Source organism: Pseudophryne corroboree, chromosome 10 (genome assembly GCF_028390025.1).
Source record: "Pseudophryne corroboree isolate aPseCor3 chromosome 10, aPseCor3.hap2, whole genome shotgun sequence".
In the NCBI taxonomy this organism is placed as follows: Eukaryota; Metazoa; Chordata; class Amphibia; order Anura; family Myobatrachidae; genus Pseudophryne; species Pseudophryne corroboree.
Window position 1 is genome coordinate 274,909,210 of NC_086453.1, and position 20,771 is coordinate 274,929,980.

Here is a 20,771-nt window from a genome sequence, read left to right on the forward strand (position 1 = left end):
AAGTAAAATGTTTCTCAAGCAGATGGGAAGTGGTTTATTTTATGTTCTACATGGCGGAGTGGGGGGAGGCAGTCAGGTGTGATGGGCAATTTCACACACTCTGACTTTATTAAACAGAAACTATATTGGAATCGGCTCATAACAAAAGATCAACATGTCACATTTCTACCTAATCCAGAGTCCACATTGCTCATCAGTGTATCAGCTAATATTGCATCCACTGTTTCCCTTAACTAATCCAGGGTCCAGGCTGTGCTTTGCAGTTCCATTAAATCCAGTGGTCATGCTACTTATCATCACCCCAACCAATACATTTTGTATCACAGAATTCATATCACATGGCTTTAGAACCTGATATCTATAGTGTGCACCAATCTCATACATACTGCACATCACTGGCCCATCAAGTCCAGTGTGCTTTCTGTTTGTTTTCTGCACCTGACTGCAGTGTTAAGGCTGTGCGGAGCAGAGTCTTTATAGTATTTTCCATATCTACATACTACTTTTAATATTAAAGTAATGTGGCATTTATACTATAATTCATAGTCCCAAGGAAACTAGTTGCCAGTCTGCTTTTGACTCCTATATTTACAATCTGAAAAGGTGAACCTGCACTATAGGCTCCAACAGAGCCGTACCTAGGCATAGGCATATTGGGCATCTGGAATGCCTAGAGCAGGGGTGGGGAACCTCTGGCCTGTGGGCCTTATATGACCCGGAGAAGCATTTTGTCCAGCCCGGGGCCCTGCCAAGTCAGCTGCAGAGTGTAGAGCCGTCCTCAGCGCACAGCATCATGGGAGATGTAGTTTTCTCATACTGTGCACTGTGTACAGGGGGTGATTCAGACCTGATCGCTGCTGTGCGTTTTTGCACAGCGGGTCGATCAGCAATAGACTCAGTGATTGTTCAAATACTTGCTGTTGTGCACACCCCTGGAATACTTGGGCAGTCCAAAAAACAGGAAGAGCAATGTTCATTATACTGATAAAAGCAATCCGCTTTAGCTTCCCCGACCCTTGGTTGATGAACTCGTCCTTTTTCCTCTGGTAGGTAGAACTTGTTGCTGAAAAAGTTTGCATACTACCACAATGGAAAGGAAAAAAGGGAATATATATATATATAGTGAAGTACAGTTTTATTTACAGTACAATGTTCAACAAATTTAAAAGTTAAAATTCCATATTTTAAAAATATACCATTAACTCGTGGTCCAGCGGACCAGAGATCGTGGGGTGTCAGAAGTGTCCAACCAGAATAGCATGTGGTGTTACCTCCCAGGATTTTCAGCAACAATCCACTCTCTGGGTCACCACCTCCTAATTTTTCTCTTCGGTACTGATAGGTCCATCCAATCTATCACCGACACGTTTCAGCTCATAGAGAGCCTTTATCAAAGTGTATGGTGGATCAGGGTCCAGACATGTTTATAGACCCCCTACTGTAATCTGATTGGATGGACCCTCAATAAGCCTCCTGGAGTTTTTTAACCAAGCTTAATGGACACTATGTTTCATCCTTTGATAATATTCTTTATGATACTCTTGTCTGCCAAACAATATTAACAGCCCAAAAACTTATAGACATTAAATTGGATCTAATTGATCATGTGCATTCCACGGCTGTGGAATGCACGCTACATCCTGTGCCTCCTGTTATGTTGTTAACCAGCCTTGCTAATGTAATAGGGATAAAGACTATACATAATCATTGGCGGAGGAATAACATAGAAGAATCATTAGCCCAGGCAGAAATGAAATGGATATATGAATGGGGCACATTGAATCCAAAAGGGTTAAATATGGATTTTTAATTAAAATGGTTTTTGTAAGATATTTTATTATACTGTGTTTAGACCATTTCATATTGAGTCAGTATATGAAGCTGCTTGTCTGGTAATATTTAATAATTTTTGACATAATTTTTACTATTACTATTGTATTAATATATGTGCTTAATGGTTGCTTTATATCTGTATTTATTCATGTTTTTTAAGTCCACCCAGTTACGCTAAAAGAAAGGCGACTGTGTTTATATTGAGCGCTTCCAAAACTGGAAGCATGTCCCTGCAATGGAACGCATTGCACTCCAGGAACAACCGGAAGTGCAGCGTTGGAATACAAACGCAGCTTGTGTTTCACGATCTGGAAGCACGGCACACTTCCGGTTAACAATATAACAGGAGGAAAAGAATGTAGCGTGCATTCCACCCCCACAGTGTACAGAGTAAGAAAACTACATCTCCCATGATGTAGTGCATAGGAGGTGGCTCCAGGTGGTGTGATGTGAAGCAGCTTTGAAGAGAGATCTCATCGGTGGTCTGCTTTGCTGGCTGCGGACAGAAGGAATGGCTGTGGCTTGTGTTGTGGTGCAGAGTGGACCCAGGATCTGGACCAGTGGTGTGCAGGAGTCTGGATGGAACCTGTCCTGCAGTGGTGGTGAGTTCCCTGCTGGCACTATACTGGGGCATTATGTTTGTCTGTCATTACAGGGGGCAGTATGTGTATGGAGCACTAATGTGGCCATTATGTGTAAGGCCATTCCCATTTCCCTAGAAGAGCACACGGATTGGGGTGGGGTGAGGGGGTGTCTAGAGCTTGAAATATGGCCCGCAAATGATTTTGAACAAATCCAAATGGCCCTTGGCAGAAAAAAGTTTCCCCATTCCTGGCCTAGAGGCAACCCAAGCGCCCAAGCCTAGAACCAGCAGTGGATTTGGACATGGGATATTGCCGGCTGCCGCTACCGGCCTACCGCGAATGGAGGTCCAATTATTATACAGATAAATAAACGCAGAAGTACTGTATATCAAATTTATCAGCAGATCATATATATATAGAATATTCGGTGAAACCTTAATAGGCCAAAATAAAATTAATTAAATTGATATCAGCATATATCTGACAATACAAAGTCTCCAAGTGTAATAGCAGCCAATCATGGAGAGACATTCTCCTACTGAGAAATATGCAAATGAACAGTAATAAACCTCTGTGCGAATAAATCCGCAGCAAAGTTTTTAGAAATGCTGGGGTATGCTAAATCCACATAGGTAGACATGGTAACCAAGCGAATGGCCAAGTGTACAGAACTCCTAGGCGCTCTGATGAGCCTCCTGCAGGTGTAGATGAGTCCCTCCAGTCCTCACTTATGGAGTGAGTGACACACAAAGCCCGGCGGATCCCCAAATGATGTTAGAAAAGCTGTTCTGCCACAGGTGTTTCAGTAGCAAGGTCACAAGTTGTGCGGTAACAAATGACACAGTGATCCAGAGACAAAAACAGTATCCTCCTGTTGCATCTTATGCTGGGTACACACCTGACTGCCAATGGCCCGATTCATACGCGCAAGCAGGGGGGGTTTCCGAGTACCTAGAAACCCCCCCCCTGGCCTCCGATCCCTCGGCGCTGCCGTCCGATTTATTTATTTATTTTTACTGAGGAGAAGCTTATAAAGCAGCTCCCTCCTCCTTACACTGTCCGAGTGACAGTGAGAAACATGGCTGCTGCCTGCCTGTAGGTGGAGCTGCAGCGGAAGCGCGCAGCTCCTCTCAGGCAGTTCATGGGGCCATGAGAGAGCTACAGAGCTACGTGAGGCAGTGGCTGCTGTTTTCGGCTCCCACTGTAGTTTGTGAGTACTATGTAAATGTATAGTGTGTGTGTAACAATGTATGTATGTATGTATGTATGTATGTATGCTAAGTACATGTAGTGTGTGTGTGTGTGTGTGTGTGTGTGTGTGTGTGTGTAACAATGTATGTTTGCTGTGTGGATGTATAGTGTGTGTGTATGTATATATGCTGTATGCATGTATAGTGTGTGTGTGTGTGTGTGTGTGTGTGTGTGTGTGTACAGTATGCTGTGTGTATGTATAGTGTGCATGTTGTGTGCATGTATACTGTGTGTGTATGCATGTATACTGTGTGTATGTATGCTGTGTGCATGTATATGGTGTGTGTATGTATATATGCTGTATGCATGTGTACTGTGTGTGTATGCTGTTTGCATGTATAGTGTGTGTGTGTGTGTGTGTGTGTGTGTGTGTGTGTGTGTATGTATGCTGTGTGCATGTATGTATGTATGTACAGTGTGTGCGTGTGTGTCTATGCTGAGTGCATGCATACTATGTATGTTTGCATGTATACTGTGTGCACGTATAGTGTGTGTGTGTGTGTGTGTGTGTGTGTGTGTGTGTATGATGTGTGCATGCAAACTGTGTGTGTACGCATATATGCTGTGTACAGTATGTGTGTGTATGTCTATGTACAGATGTGTATGTATGTATATATATATATATATATATATATATATACACAGCTTGTGCAGTGTGCTGGCTACTCAATTACAAACACACACACACACACACACGTATGGAACCCCACCCCACCCCCATGAAAATCATGCGTTTGCCACTGCGATTGACCGATCCACCATCTGAGTGACCAATTTGGTGAGCTATACACACTTACCAATGGGCCGCTTGATATGTTTAGCCAGACACCACAACTGTTTGGGCATTTAAAATTGCCTGTCCAGTTGTCATGTCATTGGGGGTAATTCAGACCTGATCGTAGCAGCAAATTTGTTAGCAGTTGGGCAAAACCATGTGCACTGCAGGGGGGGCAGATATAACATGTGCAGAGAGAGTTAGATTTGGGTGGGTTATTTTGTTTATGTGCAGGGTAAATACTGGCTGCTTTATTTTTACACTGCAATTTAGATTGCAGATTGAACTCACCACACCCAAATCTAACTCTCTCTGCACATGTTATATCTGCCTCCCCTGCAGTGCACATGGTTTTGCCCAACTGCTAAAAAATTTCCTGCTGCGATCAACTTGGAATTAGACCTTATGGGGCCCTAAGCAAGATACTGATTTAAGGGCCCCCCTTACTCAAACAATCCTTTGCACTATGGGGGTAATTCCAAGTTGATCGCAGCAGGAAATTTTTTAGCAGTTGGGCAAAACCATGTGCACTGCAGGGGGGGGGGCAGATATAACATGTGCAGAGAGAGTTAGATTTGGGTGGGTTATATTGTTTCTGTGCAGGGTAAATACTGGCTGCTTTATTTTTACACTGCAATTTAGATTTCAGTTTGAACACACCCCACCCAAATCTAACTCTCTCTGCACATGTTATATCTGCCCACCCTGCAATGCACAAAGGGGGTCATTCCAACCTGATCGCACGCTGCCATTTTTTGCAGCGTAGCGATCAGGTCACTACTGCGCATGTGTATGCACCGCAATGCACAGGTGCATTGTACGGGGACAAAGCGGATCATTGCTGTGCGATGGATTTAACGAAGAATCCATTCGCACAGCTGATCGCAAGGAGATTGACAGGAAGAGGGCGTTTATGGGTGTCAACTGTCTGTTTTCTGGGAGTGTTTGGAAAAACGCAGGCGTGTCTAAGCGTTTGCAGGACGGGTGTCTGACGTCAATTCCGGGACCGGACAGGCTGAAGTGATCACAAGGGCTGAGTAAGTTCTGAGCTACTCAGAAACTGCACAAACTATTTTTGTACCGCTTGGCTGCATGTGCATTCACACCCTTGCACATCAAATATACACTCCCCAGTGGGCGGTGACTATGCGTTCGCACAACTGCAAAAAGTAGCTAGCCAGCTATCAACTCGGAATGACCCCCATGGTTTTGCCCAACTGCTAACAAATTTGGTGCTGCGATCATCTCTGAATTAGGTCCATTGTTGGCAGTTCCTGCGACCAGCAAAAGGTTGCTTGGGCAGCTGTCTGTAAACACAGGCAGATGCCATGCTGCAGGGCTGACCTGGTATGTTTGTGAACGATGTTGACCACAGACATATTGGCTGTACACACAAGCCTATGCATGAAAGATATATCAATAGACGACTGTGTGCATGATGTATAGTATATAACAAGCCTTACTGCTAATTATATGTTAGATGTTACCAAACACCATTCAGACTGCGCCTTAAGGTGTAATATTTTGCCTATACTTACAGTCTGACTCAAAAAGGCACCTACAACACTATACTAAACTGTACTAAGGGCCTAATTCAAGGTTGATTGCAAAAGCAAAATCTTCCTCTAATGGGCAAAACCATGTGCACTGCAGGGGGGCGGGGTGCAGATATAACATGTGCAGAGAGAGTTAGATTTGGGTGGGGTATATTGTTGTGTGCAGGGTAAATAAATACTGGCTACTTTATTTTTACACTATAATTTAGATTTCAGTTTGAACACACCCCACCCAAATCTAACTCTCTCTGCACATGTTATATCTGCCTCCCCTGCAGTGCACATGGCTTTGCCCATTAGAGGGAGATTTTGCTTTTGCAATCAACCTTGAATTAGGTCAGAGGTTCCCAAACGCGGTCCTCATGGCACCCCAACAGTCCAGGATGTAGGTATATCCATGGCTCAACACAGATTTATTTTATTTATTTATTAACAGTTTCTTATATAGTGCAGCAAATTCTGTTGCGCTTTACAATTGGTAATAACAATAATATAACAAACTGGGTGATAACAAACAGTCATAGAGGTAGGAAGGCCCTGCTCACAAGCTTACAATCTATAGGGAAATAGGCATGTATACACAAGGAAATGTGCTATTGCATAGTTGTCTGCCAGATTGCAAAGGTTCTTGGTGGGCTGTATGATAGGGCCACACAGCAATGGTGAACTGGCTTCGAGAGGAAGGGAAAGTGAAGAATGAGTAGATATATGTGTGGACTGTACAGAGTGGATGCAATTTGATAGGAAGGTTTATAAAAGTTATGTGGGTGGTTCTGGAATTTGATATGCTTGCCTAAAGAGGTGAGTTTTCAGGGAACGCTTGAAGGTTTGGAGACTAGAGGAGAGTCTTATTGTGTGTGGTAGGGCATTCCACAGAGTGGGTGCAGCCCGATGAAAGTCCTGCAGTCGTAAGTGGGAGCGAGTAATGAGTGTTATGATTCCCGTACTCCAGACCAGAGGAGATCTTTATGGCAGAGGTCTGAGTACTGGAAGGATATGCTGGTACGGGAGCAGGAAAGCCTAGTAACCCCTGGCGCCCTAACTCCGTTGTCTCGCCCGTGTTATCAGAAATCCCCTGCGAGACTATGGTTGCTTGAGCCCATGGCAGCCGCGTTCGAAGGGCGGATTATGTCTGCCCAACCCCGATGCCCCCTCAGGTCTTAATGGGAGACAAAGGGAAATCCGAGACAGGGTGATAACAAGGGGCCCTCTGACTAAGCAACCAGGCCAGGGGTTACAAGCTATCTAACTTGAACCAAAAGTATGTGCGGACAAACCGCCAGGGAAAAGGACAACCAAAGATCCACTGATCCGTTACTCCTATCCAGCACCGCTGGATACCAGAGTGGATTTGTGGGAGCGGAATCCTCCGCAAAAGCTCCAGAACACAATAAACTAAATAATAAATAGTAGCGGTCAAGCCACAACACACGGCTACGCCGCGACTCACGAACACCACAGGATGTTAAAGGTGCTCGGTCGGACTCCAGGAATAGATGACAAATTCCGAGTACTGGATCACTGAGGACAGGAACAACCGGGTTGAGCTGGACTGGAAACTCTCTGTAACTGACACAGCAAACAGGAAGCTATCACCGGCGTCTGTGAGAAGTCCTGAGAGTGCTTAAATTTGGGAGCCCTCCAATCATGATCCAGACAGGGTAATCACATAATGATGCCGTGCAGCTGCATGCTGCATGGCCAGAATACACAAGCACTGATTAATTAAGACCCAGCAACGGGGAACGCGGTCTGACCGTGGCGTCCCCGTTGCTAGGGTCTGAGCGGCTCCGTGCGCCCGGCGTCTAGCGTTGCTAGGGAGCCGGCGGCTGTCTGCCTGCGGCGTCCCTAGTTGCTAGGCGCCGGGCCGCACTGATGGGCGGACCCTCGGCGCCTAACAGTACCCCCCCCTTGAGGAGGGGTCAAGGAACCCCTAAGGCCAGGTTTCTGAGGAAATTCTCGAAAAAATGCCCTTTTGAGCCTCGGGGCATGGAGATCCTCATCCAGGACCCAAGACCTTTCTTCTGGACCATAACCTCTCCAATGTACCAAAAAATAAAGCCGACCCCGGGACAACTTGGAATCGAGAACCTTCTCCACTAAGAACTCCTGCTGACCCTGTACATCTATTGGTGATTTCCCCTGAGAGATCTTGCGAGGAAATCTACTGGACGAAACATATGGTTTTAACAAGGAGCAATGGAAGGTATTTCCGATCCGTAAAGTTTTTGGTAAACGTAACCGGAAAGCCACTGGATTGACTTTTTTGATAATATGAAATGGTCCAATAAATTTAGGACCCAATCTGGCTGAGGTTTGTCGAAGTTTAATGTTGCGAGTCGACAACCATACCCTATCTCCAACTTTAAAAGTGCACGGCCGCCGGAGCCTGTCAGAAAAATTTTTCTCCCGAAATGCCGCTTTTCTGAGAGCCAGGTGCACTTTTCTCCAAATGAGTTTGAGATGAGAGGTCAAGGTCAGTGAGGAGACAGAGGAATGTTGAAAAAAGGAATTAGCTCTGGGGTGAAAACCAAAAACTGTAAAAAATGGAGATACATTGGTGGAGGAATGACAGGCATTGTTGTAAGCAAACTCTGCAAACGGAAGAAACTCAGACCAGTCATTTTGGAGTTTGGCCGAGTACAAACGCAAATATTGTTTTAATGATTGATTAACTCGCTCAGTCTGCCCGTTGGATTGGGGATGGTAGCCAGACGTTAAAGATAATTTCATCTTTAATGAGGCACAAAAAGACTTCCAAAATTGTGCAATGAATTGTGGACCCCGATCAGAAACAATATCAGTGGGTAACCCATGGAGTCTGAAAACATGGCGGAGGAACAAGACTGCCAATCCCTGGGCAGATGGCAATCGGGGAAGAGCAATGAAATGGGCCATTTTGCTAAAACGGTCCACTACCACCCATATGACTCGGCATCCGGCTGACAGAGGGAGGTCCACCACAAAATCCATGGAAATATGAGACCATGGCCTAAGAGGAACATTCAAGGGCATAAGTTGACCGATAGGCAAGGAACGGGGAACCTTATGCTGTGCACAGACCTGACAAGAAAAAACAAACTCCTTAATGTCTTTGGAAAGACCAGGCCACCATACCGAGCGGGAAACTAATTCAAAAGTTTTAGCGATCCCCGGATGCCCGGCAACCTTGCTATCATGAAACTCCGTCAAAACCGTTGCTCTCAAAAACTCGGGGACAAAAAGACGACCAGCAGGAGTATTTCCAGGAGCTTGATGTTGAAGCTGCTTTAACTGGGTAAATAAATCTTGTGTGAGACCTGCCCGAATGACTGAAGACGGAAGTATAGGAGTAACAGGACTGTTGTCTTGAACTGGAAGAAAACTGCGTGACAGGGCATCTGCCTTGATATTCTTGGAACCTGGCCTGAAGGTGATAATGAACTTGAAACGAGTAAAAAATAAAGCCCAACGAGCTTGCCGGGCATTCAGCCGTTTAGCTGATTCAATGTATTGAAGATTTTTGTGATCAGTCAAAACTGAAATGGTATGAGTGGCTCCTTCAAGCCAATGCCTCCACTCCTCAAAAGCCCATTTAATAGCCAGTAATTCCCGGTTACCAACATCGTAGTTGGATTCAGCAGATGAGAATTTCCTGGACATAAAGGCACAAGGATGTAATTCCAGGGAATCTGGATCCTTCTGAGATAGGATAGCCCCTACTCCAACCTCCGAGGCATCAACCTCAACAATGAAAGGCAATTCTGGGTTGGGATGTCTGAGGACCGGGGCTGAGACAAAGGCTTGTTTTAAGGCCTGAAAAGATAACTCCGCTTCACGTGACCAGTTGGTAGGATCTGCTCCCTTTTTAGTCAGTGCCACAATGGGAGCAACTAGGTCAGAGAAAGAGTGAATAAATCTTCTATAGTAATTCGCAAACCCTAAAAAGCGCTGAATTGCTTTTAAATTGGTGGGTTGCGCCCAACTAAGGATGGCTTGGAGCTTCTTTGGTTCCATACAGAATCCCCGAGGGGAAATAATGTACCCTAAAAAGGATACCTCCGTGACATGAAATTCACACTTCTCCAGCTTGGCATATAGGTGATTTTCACGTAATTTTTTTAGAACCTGACGCACCTGGTTAACATGTTGTTCAATAGAGTCAGAATAAATCAAAATATCGTCTAGGTAGACTACAACGAATCTTCCAAGAAATTCACGGAGCACATCGTTAATGAGATCCTGGAAAACTGCAGACCAAAGTGAACCCCCTCACAACTCACTTGGTCGAGGCGTTTCCCGACTTGTTCGGACAACTACGGGCAAAATGTCCCTTACCCCCACAGTATAAACAAAGACCAGAATTTTGCCTTCTGGTTCTTTCTTCAGGAGACAGTCTGGAGAGGCCCATCTGCATGGGTTCCTCTATGTCCACAGGAATGGAAAAAACACAAGGAGAAGACCCGACAGATGCTCCTTTTTCAGCCCTCCGCTCTCTGAGACGACGATCAATCTTAATAGAGAGCTCCATGAGTTTATCGAGAGTCTCAGGAGCGGGATACTGAAGGAGACTGTCTTTTATAGACTCGGATAAGCCGAGGCGAAACTGACTGCGCAGGGCTGGGTCATTCCATCCACAGTCGTTTGACCAACGGCGAAACTCCGTACAATAAATCTCTGCGGGATTCCTACCCTGTCTGAGAGCACGCAACTGACTCTCGGCGGATGCCTCTCTATCAGGGTCGTCATACAATAGTCCTAAAGACCCCAGAAAGGCGTCTACAGACAATAAAGCCGGATCGTCTGTCTTTAAGCCAAAAGCCCAGGTCTGAGGATCCCCCTGTAGCAAAGAAATAATAATTCCTACCCGCTGAGATTCCGTACCTGAGGAGACTGGTCTTAAACGAAAATACAGTTTACAAGACTCTTTAAAATTAAAAAAACTGCTTTCTATCCCCAGAAAAACGGTCAGGCAGATGCATTTTTGGTTCAGGAATGACCCTCGGGGAAGTCCGTAACAGATCTTCCTGTGACCTCACCCGAAGGGACAGATCTTGAACCATCTGAGTAAGCTCTTGAATCTGGCTAACTAAAAGCTGGCCAGGATTTGGCCCAACACCGGAGGGATTCATGAGGCTGACAAATCTCCCAACAGAATAAGGGAAAAAATTAACTCCTGTTTAATTTTAAATTTTAGTTGGGCCGGTGATAATGTTATGATTCCCGTACTCCAGACCAGAGGAGATCTTTATGGCAGAGGTCTGAGTACTGGAAGGATATGCTGGTACGGGAGCAGGAAAGCCTAGTAACCCCTGGCGCCCTAACTCCGTTGTCTCGCCCGTGTTATCAGAAATCCCCTGCGAGACTATGGTTGCTTGAGCCCATGGCAGCCGCGTTCGAAGGGCGGATTATGTCTGCCCAACCCCGATGCCCCCTCAGGTCTTAATGGGAGACAAAGGGAAATCCGAGACAGGGTGATAACAAGGGGCCCTCTGACTAAGCAACCAGGCCAGGGGTTACAAGCTATCTAACTTGAACCAAAAGTATGTGCGGACAAACCGCCAGGGAAAAGGACAACCAAAGATCCACTGATCCGTTACTCCTATCCAGCACCGCTGGATACCAGAGTGGATTTGTGGGAGCGGAATCCTCCGCAAAAGCTCCAGAACACAATAAACTAAATAATAAATAGTAGCGGTCAAGCCGCAACACACGGCTACGCCGCGACTCACGAACACCACAGGATGTTAAAGGTGCTCGGTCGGACTCCAGGAATAGATGACAAATTCCGAGTACTGGATCACTGAGGACAGGAACAACCGGGTTGAGCTGGACTGGAAACTCTCTGTAACTGACACAGCAAACAGGAAGCTATCACCGGCGTCTGTGAGAAGTCCTGAGAGTGCTTAAATTTGGGAGCCCTCCAATCATGATCCAGACAGGGTAATCACATAATGATGCCGTGCAGCTGCATGCTGCACGGCCAGAATACACAAGCACTGATTAATTAAGACCCAGCAACGGGGAACGCGGTCTGACCGTGGCGTCCCCGTTGCTAGGGTCTGAGCGGCTCCGTGCGCCCGGCGTCTAGCGTTGCTAGGGAGCCGGCGGCTGTCTGCCTGCGGCGTCCCTAGTTGCTAGGCGCCGGGCCGCACTGACGGGCGGACCCTCGGCGCCTAACAATGAGTGTGGATGAGAGACGCAGGTCTTGTGAAGAGCGAAGAGGTCGGGTTGGGAGATATTTTGAGATAAGCGAAGTGATGTACGTTGGTGTGGTTTGGTTAATGGCCTTGTGTGTGAGTAAAAGTATTTTATACAGATGGTTAAATCAAATTGACTAAGGTGTTAATTTAGTCATCTGTGGCCAAGCATGGATATATTTAAAACCAGGACCATTGGGGTGCCTTGAGGACCGCGTTTGGGAACCTCTGAATTTGGCCCTAAAGGTGCATACACACTGGATGTGCTCTGAGCTTGCGCCCACATGGATATTTCAAAAGTTCCGGTTGGATCAGATTTGCGATCCAACCTGAATTAGCCCCTATGTACCCATATAAAGAAGCCCTTCCCACCAAAAATGGCCAGTTTAGATGAGTTTGGTATTTGACTATATGGGACAGTATTTCTCAGTACTACCAATTTTGTCAGTAGTGACACACTGGCAGATAATTTCAGCAATGCTGTTGGTAGTGCCAGTTTACTGAATGTCACAGTGGGAAGATTCCTTTAAAGTGTCTAGTAAGAGAGTAAAAGCAAAGTTCTATCAAGGTTTTGTTGTGTTACAACATGGAATGACGATGGATATAATTTAGACATATTCCCAAAATAAAAAAAGTGCTCGATAATATGAAAAATAAATAAATCCAACCATTTCTTAAAATAAGTAATTACCTCATGTATATAGAGTACCTGGCTCAGAATAGTCGCATGTCCTGGGTCGATGCTTGTTACAGTGGGAGCTTTTGCAGGAGATTATTTTAGATTATTTAAATACATACATATATACATATCCATATTATGTATCTACTCTATATATCAGGTTATTACTAAAGAAATAGACAGTTTTAACAATTTATAAAATAACTAATATTTATAATAACAGGGGAACTGCAGAAGTTTATTACAGCAATTTACAGTTGGTCATCAAATACATGCGGACACCCAAGCGCCTAGTTGTTTCAAATTTCTTGTGCCAGTAAAAAATGTATTGACTAGTCGGCGATGATGTCCTGAATCACATTCCAATATTATGTCATTGCACAACTATGACGGAATGTTTTACTTACTTTAAGCACATAAAACGCCATGTTCTCTTGTCACGTAATGCACTTCCAGTTGCTTGCATCATCATGGCCTTCCACAGTTAAAACTTATACAGGTTTTGCTATGAGCGCCACATCTCTGCTTTATATATATATGTATATCTATATATACATACATACACACTGCTCAAAAAAATAAAGGGAACACTTAAACAACACAATGTAACTCCAAGTCAATCACACTTCTGTGAAATCAAACTGTCCACTTAGGAAGCAACACTGATTGACAATCAGTTTCACATGCTGTTGTGCAAATGGAATAGACAACAGGTGGGAATTATAAGCAATTAGCAAGACACCCCCAGTAAAGGAGTTGTTCTGCAGGTGGTGACCACAGACTACTTCTCAGCTCCTATGCTTTCTGGCTGATGTTTTGGTCACTTTTGAAAGCTGGCGGTGCCTTCACTCTAATGATAGCATGAGACGGAGTCTACAACCCACACAAGTGGCTCAGGTAGTGCAGCTCATCCAGGATGGCACATCAATGTGAGCTGTGGCAAGAAGGTTTGCTGTGTCTATCAGCGTAGTGTCCAGAACATGGTTGCGCTACCAGGAGATAGGCCAGTACATCAGGAGATGTGGAGGAGGCCGTAGAAGGGCAACAACCCAGCAGCAGGACCGCTGCCTCCGCCTTTGTGCAAGGAGGAACAGGAGGAGCACTGCCAGAGCCCTACAAAATGACCTCCAGCAAGCCACAAATGTGCATGTGTCTACTCAGATGATCAGAAACAGACTCCATGAGGGTGGTATGAGGGCCCGACGTCCACAGGTGGGGGTTGTGCTTACAGCCCAACACCGTGCAGGACGTTTGGCATTTGCCAGAGAACACCAAGATTGGCAAATTCGCCACTGGCGCCCTGTGCTCTTCACAGATGAAAGCAGGTTCTCACTGAGCACATGTGACAGATGTGACAGAGTCTGGAGACGCCAAGGAGAACGTTCTGCTTCCTGCAACATCCTCCAGCATGACCGCTTTGGCAGTGGGTCAGTCATTGTGTGGGGTGGCATTTCTTTGGGGGCCGCACAGCCCTCCATGTGCTCACCAGAGGTAGCCTGACTGCCATTAGGTACCGAGATGAGATCCTCAGACCCCTTGTGAGACCATATGCTGGTGCGGTTGGCCCTGGGTTCCTCCTAATGCAAGACAATGCTAGACCTCATGTGGCTGGAGTGTGTCAGCAGTTCCTGCAAGACGAAGGCATTGATGCTATGGACTGGCCCGCCCATTCCCCAGACCTGAATCCAATTGAGCACATCTGGGACATCATGTCTCGCTCCATCCACCAACGCCACGTTGCACCATAGACTGTCCAGGAGTTGGCGGATGCTTTAGTCCAGACCTCCATGGGTTAATAAATTTGATTTCCATTGATAATTTTTGTGTGATTTTGTTGTCAGCACATTCAGCTATGTAAAGAACAAAGTATTTAATAAGAATATTTCATTCATTCAGATCTAGGATGTGTTATTTTAGTGTTCCCTTTATTTTTTTTGAGCAGTGTGTGTATATATATATATATATATATATATATATAATATTTAGAGAGGCAGCACTCACTGATCAAAATGTCATTGTGCACGACAAATAGAAGTCAATTTCCATGTACAACAAAGAGCCTGCACATGCAATTGTAATTTTAATTATGCAGTATTTATGAAAGATGTAATATTTATAAAAAGTTTAAAAGGCATTGTATAATTAAAAAAATCCCAAAACAATGGTGAATGGTAATTGCAGGAATGCTGAAAAGTCTTTATCAATCACAGATGTCAGAGGGGTCGCAGAAGGAGGCACTAAAGCTTGTCAAATTGATAAACTACAAAAGGCCCGACGGAAGTTTCAGAGCAAACAGCACTCCTTTGTCACTCAGTTTACTGATAGAAGTGCAGTAAGTAATAACTAGTTAATTAACTAAAATCTGAACAGTGGGTCAGGAAATTTGAGCCTCAGCTGAAAGGTGATAATACCAGATCTACACTGTATTTCATTTTTCCGTTGAATCTCTCCCTTTCTGAATCCGTGCCCTTTCCTGATGCTAACTGACTACCTCCAGGCAATGTACAAGGTTCTCAAGCAGATCAGTATTTCATATTTTAAACAACCGTCTGTCAAACCCAGCAGCAAATTAGCCTAAATGGGTGTACAAAACATTGAAATGTTGCAGTTCATAAACTCCCTCAATAGACTATTTTCCCAGTGCTCCATATACTGAGAACCTGATCTCTTGGGTATCGCTCCAAATATTTGTATCATTAGACACTAATTATTTGCAATGAGTTCATGAGTTTAATATGAAATATGTTGACTTGTCTGGTTCATTCTGCAGTGGATCCTGGCTCAGTCTACCCTGCAATCAGAGCCAGAAATCCCATACTGTGAATGATAAAACCACTAAAGGATAAGAGGATGGAACTCTACACTATAATTCAATTGCCAATTTTGTGCACCTGTCCAGAAATATTATCAGAATCCAGCCCATTGCAGATAAACTCTACCCTTCCTAGTCAATGCCAGGCTCTCCAGGGCCCAACCAGGCATGTCTTCAGTTAAGCTGTCAATCTTCACACTTGGCCTCAGATTCCTAAAACATGTTCTGACAATATTGAACGTCTCACCGTACAGACAATTTATTTCCCGGTTGCGATTAATCATTCTATCAGCCTAGTAGATGAAGGTAAAATAACTGCAGCCTGTGAAACTACAGGATAAGCAATACGAGCCTTAAAAGATACCATATATTCACAGTCTAATAAGTTAAAAGCACATTACTTTAAAGTTAGAGGGATTTCAGATTGTATTACCGTATATACAAAGCCACAAAGATAACGGAGATGCTATCTTTACAAATACGGTATGACAGGTATTGATATCAACTATTTCAATGGTCTATCTTACTTCTGTTTGTAAAGCTACTATAAAATGAATTATATGTTGATGGGAATAAATATGACATATTTATAATCTGTATCTGGAAAGGTAATGTTATTAGAAATGAATTGCCATTGAAAAGCCACTGTCGTATACAAATCTTAGTACGTACAGTATGATCTTCAGTCTTCACTCCAGAAGTAATTTTGTGGACTTACAGTATGTCTGTATTAAACAAACTGGTTCCTTACAATTAAGTCATCTCAATTTGAAAACACTTTATTTTATTTTAAAACAATATTTATTGCTTAAAAGATTTATGAAAAAGTGACCTATCTCCAGTAAATAATGTAAATCAGGGTCTGCCGATCAATAATCTTAACATCACTTTTTAAGGAAAAGACATAGGATATCTATAAACTGTATGATGTATATTGAATACTTTTATTCTTCCTTCTCTAATTCACTTTATGTACTGTAAACACTGTTGTCAATACCTTGTCTTATTGATAGAATATGTGCTTTTCTATGAAACAGAACTCCTTTGGATCTGTCTCCAAGTTATAACTGATATTCTCCCTCATAGATCAGAGGTATACCCAAAGTGGGACCCACATTATGTCTGCGGGGCCTTTTAAAAAAACAAAAACAAAAAAACCCTAATTAATAATTTATAAATAAAAAAAAGTTCTTTACATTTTTTGAATTTCGAAGTGTAAACAATATTGTGTTTGAAGTTAGTGTTAGTTACATTTTTTGTTTAATTTTGAGGTTTGCCGAACTAGACATAAAACCCTTGGCAGTCATGATATGTTTTGCGAGTCCCTCTTTGAGCAGTATAACAAGGGGAGCTATACTGTATCAAGGGGTTGAGTATGATATCCTGGCTGACGGGAAGCCAGCTGTCAGGATCCCGCCAGCCATAATACCAGCAGCAAGTCCCCTCGCGGACTCCCTGCACTCGCCACACTTCGGGAGCGGGACCTTTTCTCCCTTGGGTGGTGGCGTGGACACACCACCCGAGTGAGAATACCCAGGCGGCTGTCGGGATTCCGGCGTTGGGATCCTGATTGCCAGGATCCCGACAGCTGGTATATTAACTGCATCACATATCAAGCCATAGATAGCGATACAATGAAGCAGTTGCCCAAAGCAACTTATCCACTTTATCTCTTTACAAGGCTTGATACATCTCCCCTAAATATTTGGAGACAGATGGTGATAGAATCTGATGCAATGAATGCAATCTAAGAGCTCTGAGTAGTAGACTTTTCCAGAATATTTACAGATTTTGTTAATATTCTAGCACTCAGTGGACGAAATGATTTTGCTAAATGCCAAAATAACAACTGTGCAAGACTTTGACTGCCAGATTTAGTCAATATTACAGAGTAAAAATAAAACACAATATTACCTACTGTATTTACATAAGCAAATAAGAGCATTAACCTCTCATGCGCATGGCACTTCTTCCTCATGTCTCACCCTACAATGGCGCCACTTGGGTGGGTGACACCCAATGCCACACTGTGAGGGCTACCCATGGCATGTCAGACACCCTTATGTGACATTTTGGGGAAGTGCCATGTGTCACGACCCCTTTCTTGTCATACTGGAGGCAGCCCACAGCCTCCTCAGCAGAGTGTGTGTGTGTGTGTGTGTGTGTGTGTGTGTGTGAGGCATGCTTTTGCACGTCATCCACCATCACTATCACCTCTGCTCGGAGATACAGTACCATCCAAGGGGCGACACCAAAATAATAGATCAGCTCTGCAATTGTGGTGTCACCTCTCCCAATAGTATCACCCAGTGTGACCGCATCCCCCGTGTGACACTACTGCTGAAATGCCATCCTTTCCCATTTACTCACCTCTGTTCTATTTGCTTATCACTATTAAATGAGTTACCTAAGGCTCACCCTCTTCTGTGTCCTACCTTGTTAGTAACTTTATTTTATTGTATTTTAACACTGTATTGTTCCAAGGAAATGTCAACATACAGTTATGGCACCATTGATATGTTAATTATTCACTTGTCTACTGTACAGTACTAACTGTTCTACTCGTTCTTCACATGGGAGTTTCTGATTTTCATGGTTGTAAATATAAATGATTGTTAAAATTTGGTAAATCTATAGAGCTTGTAAATTCGAGACATCTTAATGTAAGTAAATATTAATCCATGGTTCTTGGCGTTACCAGAGGAGCACTCATAGCAGATATAGTAAAATGTGACAGGAACATTTTTGTACTTCATTAAATTACATTGAAATATAGTACTGTACACACTACAGCACAAGAACTACTTTACTGGAGTGTCTCATTACACTACAGTATTTAAAATACACTGCAGCAATGAGGTCCTGTAGACAAACCAATAAATAAAAGTAGTACAGTATATACAGACGCAAATGAACGTAATAAAGCTATAGTCCATTGATGTTAGGGTTATGTGAGTGTCCAAGTCCCACAGACAGTCCAACAAATAAAATTAGTAGTGTATACAGACTCAAACAAATGTGTTACAGCTATGGTCCATTGATGTTAGGGATATTGATGTTAGGGATATGTGAGCGTCCAAGTCCCGTAGTCATTACGGCATAATCAAAACCAATGGGAATGGTTCACTGCTTAAATTTACACATGAGCTTGTGTATCTGTCATAAGGCATCTTGTCCGAGTGGTGAAGTATGTTGCTCACCATGCTCAGAGTCTCAGGTTCGATTAACTGGTTTATACTGTACAGTATTGTGTGCAATGGCAGACAGTTACAGTAGTTATGGAACTGTTTTTACCTGTGCGCATAATCATATTCAAAGTAAGGTTATTAAATGTATGAATGATATTAAAAAAATAAATAAAAACAAAGTGATAAAACTTGGACAGAACTTGGATTCTCACATAACCTTAACGTCAATTAATCTATCTTTTAACACATTGCATGCATCTGTATACACTATTTTTATTAATTGCTCAGTCTAAGGGAATTAGACGCTCACATAACCTTAACGTCAAAAAGAACCTTTGTTTTACCATGTTCGCTTGCATCTGTATACACTATTATAATTGATTTATATATTGGTTTATTTTTTGGGTGACAACAGAGAATTAATATTTTCTGAAGTGTCTTTGAACACGGTATTTAGCCACCCCCTTCCCCCTCCCTGGGAGCCTGCTCATTTCACAGACAGGGAGGTCAGGTTACAATAAATTGACAACACAGTACTGTATGTAAATGGAGGGCTCATAAAGAACTGCAGTCACAAGCTCATATGTAAATGTTAGCAGTGATCCCTTCTCATTGGTTTTGCTTATGCTGTATTACAGTACTGTAGCTATGGGACTTGAATGCTCACATACAGTACAGTATCTCTAACATCAATGAACTACAGTATTGCGTGAACATGTTAGTTGCATCTGTATACACTATTTATATTTATTGGTTTGTCTAGAGGACCTCATTATTAAAAAATATTTTTCACGTGTTCAAATCTGCGCTACTCTGTTCTGGCCATGTGCAAAATAACTGGGTAATGAGTCACAATACAAAACAACAATAGTGCAGTGAAAGTCAATGCATGCAAAGCACCACATCCAAATTAAACAGAAAATACTGATCTTTTATAATTGAGTAGTTCTCCAATTCCTGTATGTATTTTGAAGGTACTATAGTCCATATGATCCTGTAATCAGAAAAAAGCGCTTTCCTCTCAAGGGCATAGGGACACAGTATAATATCACCAAAGTCCTGTTGATGTAATTCGGGATGAGGGTCAGCAACCACAGGTCCGGATTCTGTAGGAGCCTCTCCTAGGTGATGATACCGAGTCCGTGAGTGTCCGATCAAATTGAGAGATAAGGTGCCACACTTAACGCGTTTCGGACCTCACTGGGTCCTTCATCAGACTTTGGTGATATTATACTGTGTCCCTGTGCTGTTTTCCGTGAAAGGAGATTTTTACATGTGATTTTAAATTCTTAAATGTTGTAAGTGCGTCTTGTATTAAAATACGTCTGATTTTATACAAAGTACTGCACTATGATTCTTTTTTTGTGCTGACCTCTTCCACAATGGGTGAATGCCCTTAAGAGGAAAGCGCTGTTATCTTACTTACAGAAACCTGCGGATTCCCTATCTATTTTAAATTGTGGTCGCTGGGACTCATCCTGATTACATGACTTGCAGTCTGGTGTCAGTTCCAGTTTGTTCGAGAGTTGTTTCTGTGAGAGGAGACGTTACATGCGATCATAACCTTTTGATGTTGTAAGTGCAAACTTGTATTTGAACACGCCTGGTTTATGAAAAATACTGCACTATGTTTTTCTCTTTGTGCTGACCTCCCTTGCTATGGGTATATGCCCTTGAGAGGAAAGCGCTTTTTTCTGATTACAGGATCATATGGACTATAGTACCTTCAAAATACATACAGGAATTGGAGAACTACTCAATTATAAAAGATCAGTATTTTCTGTTTAATTTGGATGTGGTGCTTTGCATGCATTGACTTTCACTGCACTATTGTTGTTTTGTATTGTGACTCATTACCCAGTTATTTTGCACATGGCCAGAACAGAGTAGCGCAGATTTGAACACGTGAAAAAT

The 20,771-nt window shown here is 43.3% G+C and overlaps 1 long non-coding RNA gene across 1 annotated transcript in view; it reads left to right on the top strand.

The window, feature by feature from the left end:
* The window catches only part of LOC134965519 (uncharacterized), a 65,963-nt gene extending 50,780 nt beyond the window's left edge, over positions 1-15,183 (top strand). The window contains exon 3 of the long non-coding RNA XR_010188419.1: positions 15,068-15,183. This is a non-coding gene — a long non-coding RNA (uncharacterized LOC134965519). The remainder of the gene's footprint in view (positions 1-15,067) is intronic.
* The last annotated feature ends 5,588 nt before the right edge of the window (positions 15,184-20,771 follow it).